This window comes from Nasonia vitripennis, unplaced genomic scaffold (assembly GCF_009193385.2).
Source record: "Nasonia vitripennis strain AsymCx unplaced genomic scaffold, Nvit_psr_1.1 unplaced0011, whole genome shotgun sequence".
NCBI classification, from domain to species: Eukaryota; Metazoa; Arthropoda; class Insecta; order Hymenoptera; family Pteromalidae; genus Nasonia; species Nasonia vitripennis.
The window spans coordinates 52,200-70,605 of NW_022279790.1; positions in this window are offsets into that span (position 1 = coordinate 52,200).

Below are 18,406 nucleotides of genomic sequence, written 5' to 3' on the forward strand. Positions count from 1 at the left end.
ACTGTTGTACGCGTACCTAAGTTTAGGAACATATTTGTCGATGTACACCTCATTATAAGTCCAAAACTATATATGTATACCGAATTTTGAGGACGCTCAATTCGAGGTCGTGGCGATGCTGCCCTCAAAGTTTTATTTAATTTATTTTCTCAGAGTTTTAGATTGTGGATACAATTTATGTTTATATTTTTTTTATTTTCGATCCTGGATTGATTAACTAACATGTTTTGCACGTGCGAAGATCTACGTTATTTTTTAGCCATTACTTAATTTAAGCCATGTTCTATGCGTAAAGTAATGTCTCATAGATTGCACTTATTACCATAAAAGCTGATTATTGATTAAATTGTCATAATATCAGACAGCAGTGTTATCTCGTTAAACTGTTTACGCGTACCTACGTTTAGGAACATATTTGTCGATGTACACCTCATTATAAGTCCAAAACTATATATGTATACCGAATTTTGAGGACGCTCAATTCGAGGGTCGTGGCGATGCTGCCCTCAAAGTTTTGTTTAATTTATTTTCTCAGAGTTTTAGATTGTGGATACAATTTATGTTTATAGATTTTATGATTATTTTTTATTTTCGCTTCTGGATTCGATTAACCAAGCAGTTTTTGCACGTGCGAAAGATCTACGGTATTTTTCTAGCCATTACTACAAGTTATTTTGAAACGATTATCAAGCCAGTTCTATGCGTAAATAACGTCTATAGATTGCACTTATTACAATAAAAGCTGATTATTGATATAATTGTCATAATATCAGACAGCAGTTTATCTCGTTAAACTGTTGTACGCGTACCTACGTTTAGGAACATATTTGTCGATGTACACCTCATTATAAGTCCAAAACTATATATGTATCCGAATTTTGAGGACGCTCAATTCGGGGGCGTGGCGATGCTGCCCTCAAAGTTTTGTTTAATTATTTTTCTGAGTTTTAATTGTGGATACAATTTATGTTTATATTTTTTTTATTTTCGCTTCTGGATTCGATTAACTAAGCAGTTTTTGCACGTGCGAAAGATCTACGATATTTTTCTAGCCATTACTACAAGGTTATTTTGGAACGATAATTCAAGCCAGTTCTATGCGTAAATAATGTCCATAGATTGCACTATTACCATAAAAGCTGATTATTGATTAATTGTCATAATATCAGACAGCAGTTTATCTCGTTAAACTGTTTACGCGTACCTAAGTTTAGGAACATATTTGTTGATGTACACTCATTATAAGTCCAAAACTATATATGTATACCGAATTTTGAGGACGCTCAATCGAGGGTCGTGGCGATGCTGCCTCAAAGTTTTGTTTAAATTATTTTTCTGAGTTTTAAATTGTGGATACAACTTATAAATTATTAGATTTTCATGTTCATACTTTGTCTATTTTCGCTTCTGGATTCGATTAACTAAGCAAGTTTATGCACGTGCGAAAGATCTACGATATTATTTCTAGCCATTACTACAAGGTTATTTTGAAACGATTATTCAAGCCAAGTTCTATGCGTAAATTAACGACGCATAGATTGCACTTATTACCATAAAAGCTGATTATTGATTTAATTGTCATAATATCAGACAGCAGTTTTATCTCAGTTAAACATTTTTACACGTACCTAAGTTTAGGAACATATTTGTTGATGCACACCTCATTATAAGTCCAAAACTATATATGTATACCGAATTTTGAGGACGCTCAATTCGAGGGTCGTGGCGATGCTGCCCTCAAAGTTTTGTTCAATTTATTTTCTCAGAGTTTTAGATTGTGGATACAATTTATGTTTATATTTTTTTTATTTTCGCTTCTGGATTCGATTAACTATGCTTGTTTTTGCACGTGCAAAACATCTACGATATTTTTTCTAGCCATTACTACAAGGTTATTTTGGAACGATAATTTCAGCCATGTTCTCTGCGTAAAGTAATGTCTCATAGATTGCACTCATTACCATAAAAGCTGATTATTGATTAAATTGTCATAATATCAGACAGCAGTGTTATCTCGTTAAACTGTTGTACGCGTACCTACGTTTAGGAACATATTTGTTGATGCACACCTCATTATAAGTCCAAAACTATATATGTATACCGAATTTTGAGGACGCTCAATTTGAGGGTCGTCGTGATGCTTTCCTCAAAGTTTTGTTTATGTGATTTTCTCGGAGTTTTAAATTGTAGATACAATTTATGTTTTATTAGATTTGTATGTTTATATTTTGTTTATTTTCGCTTCTGGATTCGATTAACTAAGCATGTTTTCGAACGTGCTAAAGATCTATGGTATTTTTTCTAGCCATCAATTACTACAAGGTTATTTTGGAACGATAATTTAAGCCATGTTCTCTGCGTAAAGTAATGTCTCATAGATTGCACTCATTACCATAAAAGCTGATTATTGATTAAATTGTCATAATATCAGACAGCAGTGTTATCTCGTTAAACTGTTGTCCGCGTACCTACGTTTAGGAACATATTTGTCGATGTACACCTCATTATAAGTCCAAAACTATATATGTATACCGAATTTTGAGGACGCTCAATTCGAGGGTCGTGGCGATGCTGCCCTCAAAGTTTTGTTTAATTTATTTTCTCAGAGTTTTAGATTGTGGATACAATTTATGTTTATATTTTTTTTATTTTCGATCCTGGATTCGATTAACTATGCTTGTTTTTGCACGTGCGAAACATCTACGATATTTTTTCTAGCCATTACTACAAGGTTATTTTGGAACGATAATTTAAGCCATGTTCTCTGCGTAAAGTAATGTCTCATAGATTGCACTCATTACCATAAAAGCTGATTATTGATTAAATTGTCATAATATCAGACAGCAGTGTTATCTCGTTAAACTGTTGTACGCGTACCTAAGTTTAGGAACATATTTGTCGATGTACACCTCATTATAAGTCCAAAACTATATATGTATACCGAATTTTGAGGACGCTCAATTCGAAGGTCGTGGCGATGCTGCCCTCAAAGTTTTATTTAATTTATTTTCTCAGAGTTTTAGATTGTGGATACAATTTATGTTTATATTTTTTTTATTTTCGATCCTGGATTTGATTAACTAAACATGTTTTCGCACGTGCGAAGATCTACGTTATTTTTTAGCCATTACTTAATTTAAGCCATGTTCTATGCGTAAAGTAATGTCTCATAGATTGAACTTATTACCATAAAAGCTGATTATTGATTAAATTGTCATAATATCAGACAGCAGTGTTATCTCGTTAAACTGTTATACGCGTACCTACGTTTAGGAACATACTTTTCGATGTACACCTCATTATAAGTCCAAAACTATATATGTATACCGAATTTTGAGGACGCTCAATTCGAGGGTCGTGGCGATGCTGCCCTCAAAGTTTTGTTTAATTTATTTTCTCAGAGTTTTAGATTGTGGATACAATTTATGTTTTATTAGATTTTTATGGATATATTTTGTTTATTTTCGCTTCTGGATTCGATTAACCAAGCAAGTTTTTGCACGTGCGAAAGATCTACGGTATTTTCTCTAGCCATTACTACTACGTTATTTTGAAACGATTATCCAAGCCAAGTTCTATGCGTAAATTAACGTCGTATAGATTGCACTTATTACAATAAAAGCTGATTATTGATATAATTGTCATAATATCAGACAGCAGTATTATCTCGTTAAACTGTTGTACGCGTACCTACGTTTAGGAACATATTTGTCGATGTACACCTCATTATAAGTCCAAAACTATATATGTATACCGAATTTTGAGGACGCTCAATTCGAGGGTCGTGGCGATGCTGCCCTCAAAGTTTTGTTTAATTTATTTTCTCAGAGTTTTAGATTGTGGATACAATTTATGTTTATATTTTTTTTATTTTCGCTTCTGGATTCGATTAACTATGCTTGTTTTTGCACGTGCGAAACATCTACGATATTTTTTCTAGCCATTACTACAAGGTTATTTTGGAACGATAATTTCAGCCATGTTCTCTGCGTAAAGTAATGTCTCATAGATTGCACTCATTACCATAAAAGCTGATTATTGATTAAATTGTCATAATATCAGACAGCAGTGTTATCTCGTTAAACTGTTGTACGCGTACCTAAGTTTAGGAACATATTTGTTGATGTACACCTCATTATAAGTCCAAAACTATATATGTATTCCGAATTTTGAGGACGCTCAATTCGGGGGCGTGGCGATGCTGCCCTCAAAGTTTTGTTTAAATTATTTTTTCTGAGTTTTAAATTGTGGATACAACTTATAAATTATTAGATTTTCATGTTCATACTTTGTCTATTTTCGCTTCTGGATTCGATTAACTAAGCAAGTTTTTGCACGTGCGAAAGATCTACGATATTATTTCTAGCCATTACTACAAGGTTATTTTGAAACGATTATTCAAGCCAAGTTCTATGCGTAAATTAACGTCGCATAGATTGCACTTATTACCATAAAAGCTGATTATTGATTTAATTGTCATAATATCAGACAGCAGTTTTATCTCAGTTAAACATTTTTACACGTACCTAAGTTTAGGAACATATTTGTTGATGCACACATCATTATAAGTCCAAAACTATATATGTATACCGAATTTTGAGGACGCTCAATCCGAGGGTCGTGGCGATGCTTCACTCAAAGTTTTGTTTAAATTATTTTTTCTGAGTTTTAAATTGTGGATACAACTTATAAATTATTAGATTTTCATGTTCATACTTTGTCTATTTTCGCTTCTGGATTCGATTAACTAAGCAAGTTTATGCACGTGCGAAAGATCTACGATATTATTTCTAGCCATTACTACAAGGTTATTTTGGAACGATAATTTAAGCCATGTTCTCTGCGTAAAGTAATGTCTCATAGATTTATTTTCTCAGAGTTTTAGATTGTGGATACAATTTATGTTTATATTTTTTTATTTTCGATCCTGGATTTGATTAACTAAGCATGTTTTCGCACGTGCGAAAGATCTACGATATTTTTTCTAGCTATTACTATAAAATTATTTTGAAACAATTATACAAAACAAGTTCTATGCGTAAATTAACGTCGCATAGATTGCACTTATTAACATAAAAACTGATTATTAATTAAGTTGTCATAATATCAGACAGCAGTGTTATCTCGTTAAACTGTTGTACGCGTACCTAAGTTCAGGAACATATTTGTTGATGTAGACCTCATTATAAATCCAAAACTATATATGTATACCGTATTTTGAGGACGCTTAATTCGAGGGTCGTCGTGATGCTTCCCTCAAAGTTTTGTTTAAATTATTATCTCAGAGTTTTAAATTGTGGATACAATTTATGTTTTATTAGATTTTTATGTATATATTTTGTTTATTTTCGCTTCTGGATTCGATTAACTATGCTTGTTTTTGCACGTGCGAAACTTCTACGATATTTTTTCTAGCATTACTACAAGGTTATTTTGGAATGATAATTTCAGCCATGTTCTCTGCGTAAAGTAATGTCTCATAGATTGCACTCATTACCATAAAAGCTGATTATTGATTTAATTGTCATAATATCAGACAGCAGTTTTATCTCAGTTAAACATTTTTACACGTACCTAAGTTTAGGAACATATTTGTTGATGCACACATCATTATAAGTCCAAAACTATATATGTATACCGAATTTTGAGGACGCTCAATCCGAGGGTCGTGGCGATGCTTCCTCAAAGTTTTGTTTAAATTATTTTTCTGAGTTTTAAATTGTGGATACAACTTATAAATTATTAGATTTTCATGTTCATACTTTGTCTATTTTCGCTTCTGGATTCGATTAACTAAGCAAGTTTATGCACGTGCGAAAGATCTACGATATTATTTCTAGCCATTACTACAAGGTTATTTTGAAACGATTATTCAAGCCAAGTTCTATGCGTAAATTAACGACGCATAGATTGCACTTATTACCATAAAAGCTGATTATTGATTTAATTGTCATAATATCAGACAGCAGTTTTATCTCAGTTAAACATTTTTACACGTACCTAAGTTTAGGAACATATTTGTTGATGCACACCTCATTATAAGTCCAAAACTATATATGTATACCGAATTTTGAGGACGCTCAATTCGAGGGTCGTGGCGATGCTGCCCTCAAAGTTTTGTTCAATTTATTTTCTCAGAGTTTTAGATTGTGGATACAATTTATGTTTATATTTTTTTTATTTTCGCTTCTGGATTCGATTAACTATGCTTGTTTTTGCACGTGCAAAACATCTACGATATTTTTTCTAGCCATTACTACAAGGTTATTTTGGAACGATAATTTCAGCCATGTTCTCTGCGTAAAGTAATGTCTCATAGATTGCACTCATTACCATAAAAGCTGATTATTGATTAAATTGTCATAATATCAGACAGCAGTGTTATCTCGTTAAACTGTTGTACGCGTACCTACGTTTAGGAACATATTTGTCGATGTACACCTCATTATAAGTCCAAAACTATATATGTATTCCGAATTTTGAGGACGCTCAATTCGGGGGCGTGGCGATGCTGCCCTCAAAGTTTTGTTTAATTTATTTTCTCAGAGTTTTAGATTGTGGATACAATTTATGTTTATATTTTTTTTATTTTCGATCCTGGATTTGATTAACTATGCTTGTTTTTGCACGTGCGAAACATCTACGATATTTTTTCTAGCCATTACTACAAGGTTATTTTGGAACGATAATTTAAGCCATGTTCTCTGCGTAAAGTAATGTCTCATAGATTGCACTCATTACCATAAAAGCTGATTATTGATTAAATTGTCATAATATCAGACAGCAGTGTTATCTCGTTAAACTGTTGTACGCGTACCTAAGTTTAGGAACATATTTGTCGATGTACACCTCATTATAAGTCCAAAACTATATATGTATACCGAATTTTGAGGACGCTCAATTCGAAGGTCGTGGCGATGCTGCCCTCAAAGTTTTATTTAATTTATTTTCTCAGAGTTTTAAATTGTGGATACAACTTATAAATTATTAGATTTTCATGTTCATACTTTGTCTATTTTCGCTTCTGGATTCGATTAACTAAGCAAGTTTATGCACGTGCGAAAGATCTACGATATTATTTCTAGCCATTACTACAAGGTTATTTTGAAACGATTATTCAAGCCAAGTTCTATGCGTAAATTAACGACGCATAGATTGCACTTATTACCATAAAAGCTGATTATTGATTTAATTGTCATAATATCAGACAGCAGTTTTATCTCAGTTAAACATTTTTACACGTACCTAAGTTTAGGAACATATTTGTTGATGCACACCTCATTATAAGTCCAAAACTATATATGTATACCGAATTTTGAGGACGCTCAATTCGAGGGTCGTGGCGATGCTGCCCTCAAAGTTTTGTTCAATTTATTTTCTCAGAGTTTTAGATTGTGGATACAATTTATGTTTATATTTTTTTTATTTTCGCTTCTGGATTCGATTAACTATGCTTGTTTTGCACGTGCAAACATCTACGATATTTTTCTAGCCATTACTACAAGGTTATTTTGGAACGATAATTCAGCCATGTTCTCTGCGTAAAGTAATGTCTCATAGATTGCACTCATTACCATAAAAGCTGATTATTGATTAAATTGTCATAATATCAGACAGCAGTGTTATCTCGTTAAACTGTTGTACGCGTACCTACGTTTAGGAACATATTTGTTGATGCACACCTCATTATAAGTCCAAAACTATATATGTATACCGAATTTTGAGGACGCTCAATTGAGGGTCGTCGGATGCTTCCTCAAAGTTTTGTTTATGTATTTTCTCGAGTTTTAAATTGTAGATACAATTTATGTTTATTAGATTTTATGTTTATATTTTGTTTATTTTCGCTTCTGGATTCGATTAACTAAGCATGTTTTCGAACGTGCTAAAGATCTATGGTATTTTTTCTAGCCATCATTACTACAAGGTTATTTTGGAACGATAATTTAAGCCATGTTCTCTGCGTAAAGTAATGTCTCATAGATTGCACTCATTACCATAAAAGCTGATTATTGATTAAATTGTCATAATATCAGACAGCAGTGTTATCTCGTTAAACTGTTGTCCGCGTACCTACGTTTAGGAACATATTTGTCGATGTACACCTCATTATAAGTCCAAAACTATATATGTATACCGAATTTTGAGGACGCTCAATTCGAGGGTCGTGGCGATGCTGCCCTCAAAGTTTTGTTTAATTTATTTTCTCAGAGTTTTAGATTGTGGATACAATTTATGTTTATATTTTTTTTATTTTCGATCCTGGATTCGATTAACTATGCTTGTTTTTGCACGTGCGAAACATCTACGATATTTTTTCTAGCCATTACTACAAGGTTATTTTGGAACGATAATTTAAGCCATGTTCTCTGCGTAAAGTAATGTCTCATAGATTGCACTCATTACCATAAAAGCTGATTATTGATTAAATTGTCATAATATCAGACAGCAGTGTTATCTCGTTAAACTGTTGTACGCGTACCTAAGTTTAGGAACATATTTGTCGATGTACACCTCATTATAAGTCCAAAACTATATATGTATACCGAATTTTGAGGACGCTCAATTCGAAGGTCGTGGCGATGCTGCCCTCAAAGTTTTATTTAATTTATTTTCTCAGAGTTTTAGATTGTGGATACAATTTATGTTTATATTTTTTTTATTTTCGATCCTGGATTTGATTAACTAAACATGTTTTCGCACGTGCGAAGATCTACGTTATTTTTTAGCCATTACTTAATTTAAGCCATGTTCTATGCGTAAAGTAATGTCGCATAGATTGCACTTATTACCATAAAAGCTGATTATTGATTTAATTGTCATAATATCAGACAGCAGTTTTATCTCAGTTAAACATTTTTACACGTACCTAAGTTTAGGAACATATTTGTTGATGCACACCTCATTATAAGTCCAAAACTATATATGTATACCGAATTTTGAGGACGCTCAATTCGAGGGTCGTGGCGATGCTGCCCTCAAAGTTTTGTTCAATTTATTTTCTCAGAGTTTTAGATTGTGGATACAATTTATGTTTATATTTTTTTTATTTTCGCTTCTGGATTCGATTAACTATGCTTGTTTTTGCACGTGCAAAACATCTACGATATTTTTTCTAGCCATTACTACAAGGTTATTTTGGAACGATAATTTCAGCCATGTTCTCTGCGTAAAGTAATGTCTCATAGATTGCACTCATTACCATAAAAGCTGATTATTGATTAAATTGTCATAATATCAGACAGCAGTGTTATCTCGTTAAACTGTTGTACGCGTACCTACGTTTAGGAACATATTTGTCGATGTACACCTCATTATAAGTCCAAAACTATATATGTATTCCGAATTTTGAGGACGCTCAATTCGGGGCGTGGCGATGCTGCCTCAAAGTTTTGTTTATTTATTTTCTCAGAGTTTTAGATTGTGGATACAATTTATGTTTATATTTTTTTTATTTTCGATCCTGGATTGATTAACTATGCTTGTTTTGCACGTGCGAAACATCTACGATATTTTTTCTAGCCATTACTACAAGGTTATTTTGGAACGATAATTTAAGCCATGTTCTCTGCGTAAAGTAATGTCTCATAGATTGCACTCATTACCATAAAAGCTGATTATTGATTAAATTGTCATAATATCAGACAGCAGTGTTATCTCGTTAAACTGTTGTACGCGTACCTAAGTTTAGGAACATATTTGTCGATGTACACCTCATTATAAGTCCAAAACTATATATGTATACCGAATTTTGAGGACGCTCAATTCGAGGGTCGTGGCGATGCTGCCCTCAAAGTTTTGTTTAATTTATTTTCTCAGAGTTTTAATTGTGGATACAATTTATGTTTATATTTTTTTTATTTTCGCTCCTGGATTCGATTAACTATGCTGTTTTTGCACGTGCGAAACATCTACGATATTTTTTCTAGCCATTACTACAAGGTTATTTTGGAACGATAATTAAGCCATGTTCTATGCGTAAAGTAATGTCTCATAGATTGCACTTATTACCATAAAAGCTGATTATTGATTAAATTGTCATAATATCAGACAGCAGTGTTATCTCGTTAAACTGTTGTACGCGTACCTAAGTTTAGGAACATATTTGTCGATGTACACCTCATTATAAGTCCAAAACTATATATGTATACCGAATTTTGAGGACGCTCAATTCGAAGGTCGTGGCGATGCTGCCCTCAAAGTTTTATTTAATTTATTTTCTCAGAGTTTTAGATTGTGGATACAATTTATGTTTATATTTTTTTTATTTTCGATCCTGGATTTGATTAACTAAACATGTTTTCGCACGTGCGAAGATCTACGTTATTTTTTAGCCATTACTTAATTTAAGCCATGTTCTATGCGTAAAGTAATGTCTCATAGATTGAACTATTACCATAAAAGCTGATTATTGATTAAATTGTCATAATATCAGACAGCAGTGTTATCTCGTTAAACTGTTATACGCGTACCTACGTTTAGGAACATATTTTCGATGTACACCTCATTATAAGTCCAAAACTATATATGTATACCGAATTTTGAGGACGCTCAATTCGAGGGTCGTGGCGATGCTGCCCTCAAAGTTTTGTTTAATTTATTTTCTCAGAGTTTTAGATTGTGGATACAATTTATGTTTTATTAGATTTTTATGGATATATTTTGTTTATTTTCGCTTCTGGATTCGATTAACCAAGCAAGTTTTTGCACGTGCGAAAGATCTACGGTATTTTCTCTAGCCATTACTACTACGTTATTTTGAAACGATTATCCAAGCCAAGTTCTATGCGTAAATTAACGTCGTATAGATTGCACTTATTACAATAAAAGCTGATTATTGATATAATTGTCATAATATCAGACAGCAGTATTATCTCGTTAAACTGTTGTACGCGTACCTACGTTTAGGAACATATTTGTCGATGTACACCTCATTATAAGTCCAAAACTATATATGTATACCGAATTTTGAGGACGCTCAATTCGAGGGTCGTGGCGATGCTGCCCTCAAAGTTTTGTTTAATTTATTTTCTCAGAGTTTTAGATTGTGGATACAATTTATGTTTATATTTTTTTTATTTTCGCTTCTGGATTCGATTAACTATGCTTGTTTTTGCACGTGCGAAACATCTACGATATTTTTTCTAGCCATTACTACAAGGTTATTTTGGAACGATAATTTCAGCCATGTTCTCTGCGTAAAGTAATGTCTCATAGATTGCACTCATTACCATAAAAGCTGATTATTGATTAAATTGTCATAATATCAGACAGCAGTGTTATCTCGTTAAACTGTTGTACGCGTACCTAAGTTTAGGAACATATTTGTTGATGTACACCTCATTATAAGTCCAAAACTATATATGTATTCCGAATTTTGAGGACGCTCAATTCGGGGGCGTGGCGATGCTGCCCTCAAAGTTTTGTTTAAATTATTTTTTCTGAGTTTTAAATTGTGGATACAACTTATAAATTATTAGATTTTCATGTTCATACTTTGTCTATTTTCGCTTCTGGATTCGATTAACTAAGCAAGTTTTTGCACGTGCGAAAGATCTACGATATTATTTCTAGCCATTACTACAAGGTTATTTTGAAACGATTATTCAAGCCAAGTTCTATGCGTAAATTAACGTCGCATAGATTGCACTTATTACCATAAAAGCTGATTATTGATTTAATTGTCATAATATCAGACAGCAGTTTTATCTCAGTTAAACATTTTTACACGTACCTAAGTTTAGGAACATATTTGTTGATGCACACATCATTATAAGTCCAAAACTATATATGTATACCGAATTTTGAGGACGCTCAATCCGAGGGTCGTGGCGATGCTTCACTCAAAGTTTTGTTTAAATTATTTTTTCTGAGTTTTAAATTGTGGATACAACTTATAAATTATTAGATTTTCATGTTCATACTTTGTCTATTTTCGCTTCTGGATTCGATTAACTAAGCAAGTTTATGCACGTGCGAAAGATCTACGATATTATTTCTAGCCATTACTACAAGGTTATTTTGGAACGATAATTTAAGCCATGTTCTCTGCGTAAAGTAATGTCTCATAGATTTATTTTCTCAGAGTTTTAGATTGTGGATACAATTTATGTTTATATTTTTTTTATTTTCGATCCTGGATTTGATTAACTAAGCATGTTTTCGCACGTGCGAAAGATCTACGATATTTTTTCTAGCTATTACTATAAAATTATTTTGAAACAATTATACAAAACAAGTTCTATGCGTAAATTAACGTCGCATAGATTGCACTTATTAACATAAAAACTGATTATTAATTAAGTTGTCATAATATCAGACAGCAGTGTTATCTCGTTAAACTGTTGTACGCGTACCTAAGTTCAGGAACATATTTGTTGATGTAGACCTCATTATAAATCCAAAACTATATATGTATACCGTATTTTGAGGACGCTTAATTCGAGGGTCGTCGTGATGCTTCCCTCAAAGTTTTGTTTAAATTATTATCTCAGAGTTTTAAATTGTGGATACAATTTATGTTTTATTAGATTTTTATGTATATATTTTGTTTATTTTCGCTTCTGGATTCGATTAACTATGCTTGTTTTTGCACGTGCGAAACTTCTACGATATTTTTTCTAGCATTACTACAAGGTTATTTTGGAATGATAATTTCAGCCATGTTCTCTGCGTAAAGTAATGTCTCATAGATTGCACTCATTACCATAAAAGCTGATTATTGATTAAATTGTCATAATATCAGACAGCAGTGTTATCTCGTTAAACTGTTGTACGCGTACCTACGTTTAGGAACATATTTGTCGATGTACACCTCATTATAAGTCCAAAACTATATATGTATTCCGAATTTTGAGGACGCTAAATTCGGGGGCGTGGCGATGCTGCCCTCAAAGTTTTGTTTAATTTATTTTCTCAGAGTTTTAGATTGTGGATACAATTTATGTTTATATTTTTTTTATTTTCGCTACTGGATTTGATTAACTAAGCATGTTTTTGAACGTGCGAAAGATCTATGGTATTTTTTCTAGCCTTTACTACAAGGTTATTTTGAAACGATTATTCAAAACAAGTTCTATGCGTAAATCAACGTCTCATAGATTGCACTTATTACCATAAAAGCTGATTATTGATTAAATTGTCATAATATCAGACAGCAGTTTTATCTCGTTAAACTGTTGTACGCGTACCTAAGTTTAGGAACATATTTGTCGATGTACACCTCATTATAAGTCCAAAACTATATATGTATACCGAATTTTGAGGACGCTCAATTCGAAGGTCGTGGCGATGCTGCCCTCAAAGTTTTGTTTAATTTATTTTCTCAGAGTTTTAGATTGTGGATACAATTTATGTTTATATTTTTTTTATTTTCGATCCTGGATTTGATTAACTAAACATGTTTTCGCACGTGCGAATATCTACGTTATTTTTTAGCCATTACTTAATTTAAGCCATGTTCTATGCGTAAAGTAATGTCTCATAGATTGAACTTATTACCATAAAAGCTGATTATTGATTAAATTGTCATAATATCAGACAGCAGTGTTATCTCGTTAAACTGTTATACGCGTACCTACGTTTAGGAACATACTTTTCGATGTACACCTCATTATAAGTCCAAAACTATATATGTATACCGAATTTTGAGGACGCTCAATTCGAGGGTCGTGGCGATGCTGCCCTCAAAGTTTTGTTTAATTTATTTTCTCAGAGTTTTAGATTGTGGATACAATTTATGTTTTATTAGATTTTTATGGATATATTTTGTTTATTTTCGCTTCTGGATTCGATTAACCAAGCAAGTTTTTGCACGTGCGAAAGATCTACGGTATTTTCTCTAGCCATTACTACTACGTTATTTTGAAACGATTATCCAAGCCAAGTTCTATGCGTAAATTAACGTCGTATAGATTGCACTTATTACAATAAAAGCTGATTATTGATATAATTGTCATAATATCAGACAGCAGTATTATCTCGTTAAACTATTGTACGCGTACCTACGTTTAGGAACATATTTGTCGATGTACACCTCATTATAAGTCCAAAACTATATATGTATACCGAATTTTGAGGACGCTCAATTCGAGGGTCGTGGCGATGCTGCCCTCAAAGTTTTGTTTAATTTATTTTCTCAGAGTTTTAGATTGTGGATACAATTTATGTTTATATTTTTTTTATTTTCGCTTCTGGATTCGATTAACTATGCTTGTTTTTGCACGTGCGAAACATCTACGATATTTTTTCTAGCCATTACTACAAGGTTATTTTGGAACGATAATTTCAGCCATGTTCTCTGCGTAAAGTAATGTCTCATAGATTGCACTCATTACCATAAAAGCTGATTATTGATTAAATTGTCATAATATCAGACAGCAGTGTTATCTCGTTAAACTGTTGTACGCGTACCTAAGTTTAGGAACATATTTGTTGATGTACACCTCATTATAAGTCCAAAACTATATATGTATTCCGAATTTTGAGGACGCTCAATTCGGGGGCGTGGCGATGCTGCCCTCAAAGTTTTGTTTAAATTATTTTTTCTGAGTTTTAAATTGTGGATACAACTTATAAATTATTAGATTTTCATGTTCATACTTTGTCTATTTTCGCTTCTGGATTCGATTAACTAAGCAAGTTTTTGCACGTGCGAAAGATCTACGATATTATTTCTAGCCATTACTACAAGGTTATTTTGAAACGATTATTCAAGCCAAGTTCTATGCGTAAATTAACGTCGCATAGATTGCACTTATTACCATAAAAGCTGATTATTGATTTAATTGTCATAATATCAGACAGCAGTTTTATCTCAGTTAAACATTTTTACACGTACCTAAGTTTAGGAACATATTTGTTGATGCACACATCATTATAAGTCCAAAACTATATATGTATACCGAATTTTGAGGACGCTCAATCCGAGGGTCGTGGCGATGCTTCACTCAAAGTTTTGTTTAAATTATTTTTTCTGAGTTTTAAATTGTGGATACAACTTATAAATTATTAGATTTTCATGTTCATACTTTGTCTATTTTCGCTTCTGGATTCGATTAACTAAGCAAGTTTATGCACGTGCGAAAGATCTACGATATTATTTCTAGCCATTACTACAAGGTTATTTTGAAACGATTATTCAAGCCAAGTTCTATGCGTAAATTAACGACGCATAGATTGCACTTATTACCATAAAAGCTGATTATTGATTTAATTGTCATAATATCAGACAGCAGTTTTATCTCAGTTAAACATTTTTACACGTACCTAAGTTTAGGAACATATTTGTTGATGCACACCTCATTATAAGTCCAAAACTATATATGTATACCGAATTTTGAGGACGCTCAATTCGAGGGTCGTGGCGATGCTGCCCTCAAAGTTTTGTTCAATTTATTTTCTCAGAGTTTTAGATTGTGGATACAATTTATGTTTATATTTTTTTTATTTTCGATCCTGGATTCGATTAACTATGCTTGTTTTTGCACGTGCGAAACATCTATGATATTTTTTCTAGCCATTACTACAAGGTTATTTTGGAACGATAATTTAAGCCATGTTCTCTGCGTAAAGTAATGTCTCATAGATTTATTTTCTCAGAGTTTTAGATTGTGGATACAATTTATGTTTATATTTTTTTTATTTTCGATCCTGGATTTGATTAACTAAGCATGTTTTCGCACGTGCGAAAGATCTACGATATTTTTTCTAGCTATTACTATAAAATTATTTTGAAACAATTATACAAAACAAGTTCTATGCGTAAATTAACGTCGCATAGATTGCACTTATTAACATAAAAACTGATTATTAATTAAATTGTCATAATATCAGACAGCAGTGTTATCTCGTTAAACTGTTGTACGCGTACCTAAGTTCAGGAACATATTTGTTGATGTAGACCTCATTATAAATCCAAAACTATATATGTATACCGTATTTTGAGGACGCTTAATTCGAGGGTCGTCGTGATGCTTCCCTCAAAGTTTTGTTTAAATTATTATCTCAGAGTTTTAAATTGTGGATACAATTTATGTTTTATTAGATTTTTATGTATATATTTTGTTTATTTTCGCTTCTGGATTCGATTAACTATGCTTGTTTTTGCACGTGCGAAACTTCTACGATATTTTTTCTAGCATTACTACAAGGTTATTTTGGAATGATAATTTCAGCCATGTTCTCTGCGTAAAGTAATGTCTCATAGATTGCACTCATTACCATAAAAGCTGATTATTGATTAAATTGTCATAATATCAGACAGCAGTGTTATCTCGTTAAACTGTTGTACGCGTACCTACGTTTAGGAACATATTTGTCGATGTACACCTCATTATAAGTCCAAAACTATATATGTATTCCGAATTTTGAGGACGCTAAATTCGGGGGCGTGGCGATGCTGCCCTCAAAGTTTTGTTTAATTTATTTTCTCAGAGTTTTAGATTGTAGATACAATTTATGTTTATATTTTTTTTATTTTCGCTTCTGGATTTGATTAACTAAGCATGTTTTTGAACGTGCGAAAGATCGATGGTATTTTTTCTAGCCTTTACTACAAGGTTATTTTGAAACGATTATTCAAAACAAGTTCTATGCGTAAATCAACGTCTCATAGATTGCACTTATTACCATAAAAGCTGATTATTGATTAAATTGTCATAATATCAGACAGCAGTTTTATCTCGTTAAACTGTTGTACGCGTACCTAAGTTTAGGAACATATTTGTCGATGTACACCTCATTATAAGTCCACAACTATATATGTATACCGAATTTTGAGGACGCTCAATTCGAGGGTCGTGGCGATGCTGCCCTCAAAGTTTTGTTTAATTTATTTTCTCAGAGTTTTAATTTGTGGATACAATTTATGTTTTATTAGATTTGTATGTTTATATTTTGTTTAATTTCGCTTCTGGATTCGATTAACTAAGCATGTTTTCGAACGTGCTAAAGATCTATGGTATTTTTTCTAGCCATTACTACAAGGTTATTTTGGAACGATAATTTAAGCCATGTTCTATGCGTGAAGTAAGGTCTTATAGATTGAACTTATTACCATAAAAACTGATTATTAATTAACTTGTCATAATATCAGACAGCAGTTTTATCTTAGTTAAAAATTTTTACACGTACCTAAGTTTAGGAACATATTTGTCGACGTACACCTCATTAAAAGTCCAAAACTATATACGTATACCGAATTTTGAGGACACGCAATTCGAGGGTCGTGGCGATGCTGCCCTCAAAGTTTTGTTTAATTTATTTTCTCAGAGTTTTAAATTGTGGATACAATTTATGTTTTATTAGATTTTTATGTATATATTTTGTTTATTTTCGCTTCTGGATTCGATTAACTATGCTTGTTTTTGCACGTGCAAAACAACGATATTTTTTCTAGCCATTACTACAAGGTTATTTTGGAACGATAATTTCAGCCATGTTCTCTGCGTAAAGTAATGTCTCATAGATTGCACTCATTACCATAAAAGCTGATTATTGATTAAATTGTCATAATATCAGACAGTAGTGTTATCTCGTTAAACTGTTGTACGCGTACCTACGTTTAGGAACATATTTGTCGATGTACACCTCATTATAAGTCCAAAACTATATATGTATTCCGAATTTTGAGGACGCTCAATTCGGGGGCGTGGCGATGCTGCCCTCAAAGTTTTGTTTAATTTATTTTCTCAGAGTTTTAGATTGTGGATACAATTTATGTTTATATTTTTTTTATTTTCGATCCTGGATTTGATTAACTAAGCATGTTTTCGCACGTGCGAAAGATCTACGATATTATTTCTAGCCATTACTACAAGGTTATTTTGAAACGATTATTCAAGCCAAGTTCTATGCGTAAATTAACGTCGCATAGATTGCACTTATTACCATAAAAACTGATTATTAATTAAATTGTCATAATATCAGACAGCAGTGTTATCTCGTTAAACTTTTGTACGCGTACCTAAGTTTAGGAACATATTTGTTGATGCACACCTCATTATAAGTCCAAAACTATATATGTATACCGAATTTTGAGGACGCTCAATTTGAGGGTCGTCGTGATGCTTTCCTCAAAGTTTTGTTTATGTGATTTTCTCGGAGTTTTAAATTGTAGATACAATTTATGTTTTATTAGATTTGTATGTTTATATTTTGTTTATTTTCGCTTTTATTTACGTTTATTTACGCGTACCTAAGTTTAGGAACATATTTGTTGATGCACACCTCATTATAAGTCCAAAACTATATATGTATACCGAATTTTGAGGACGCTCAATTCGAGGGTCGTGGCGATGCTGCCCTCAAAGTTTTGTTTAATTTATTTTCTCAGAGTTTTAGATTGTGGATACAATTTATGTTTATATTTTTTTTATTTTCGATCCTGGATTCGATTAACTATGCT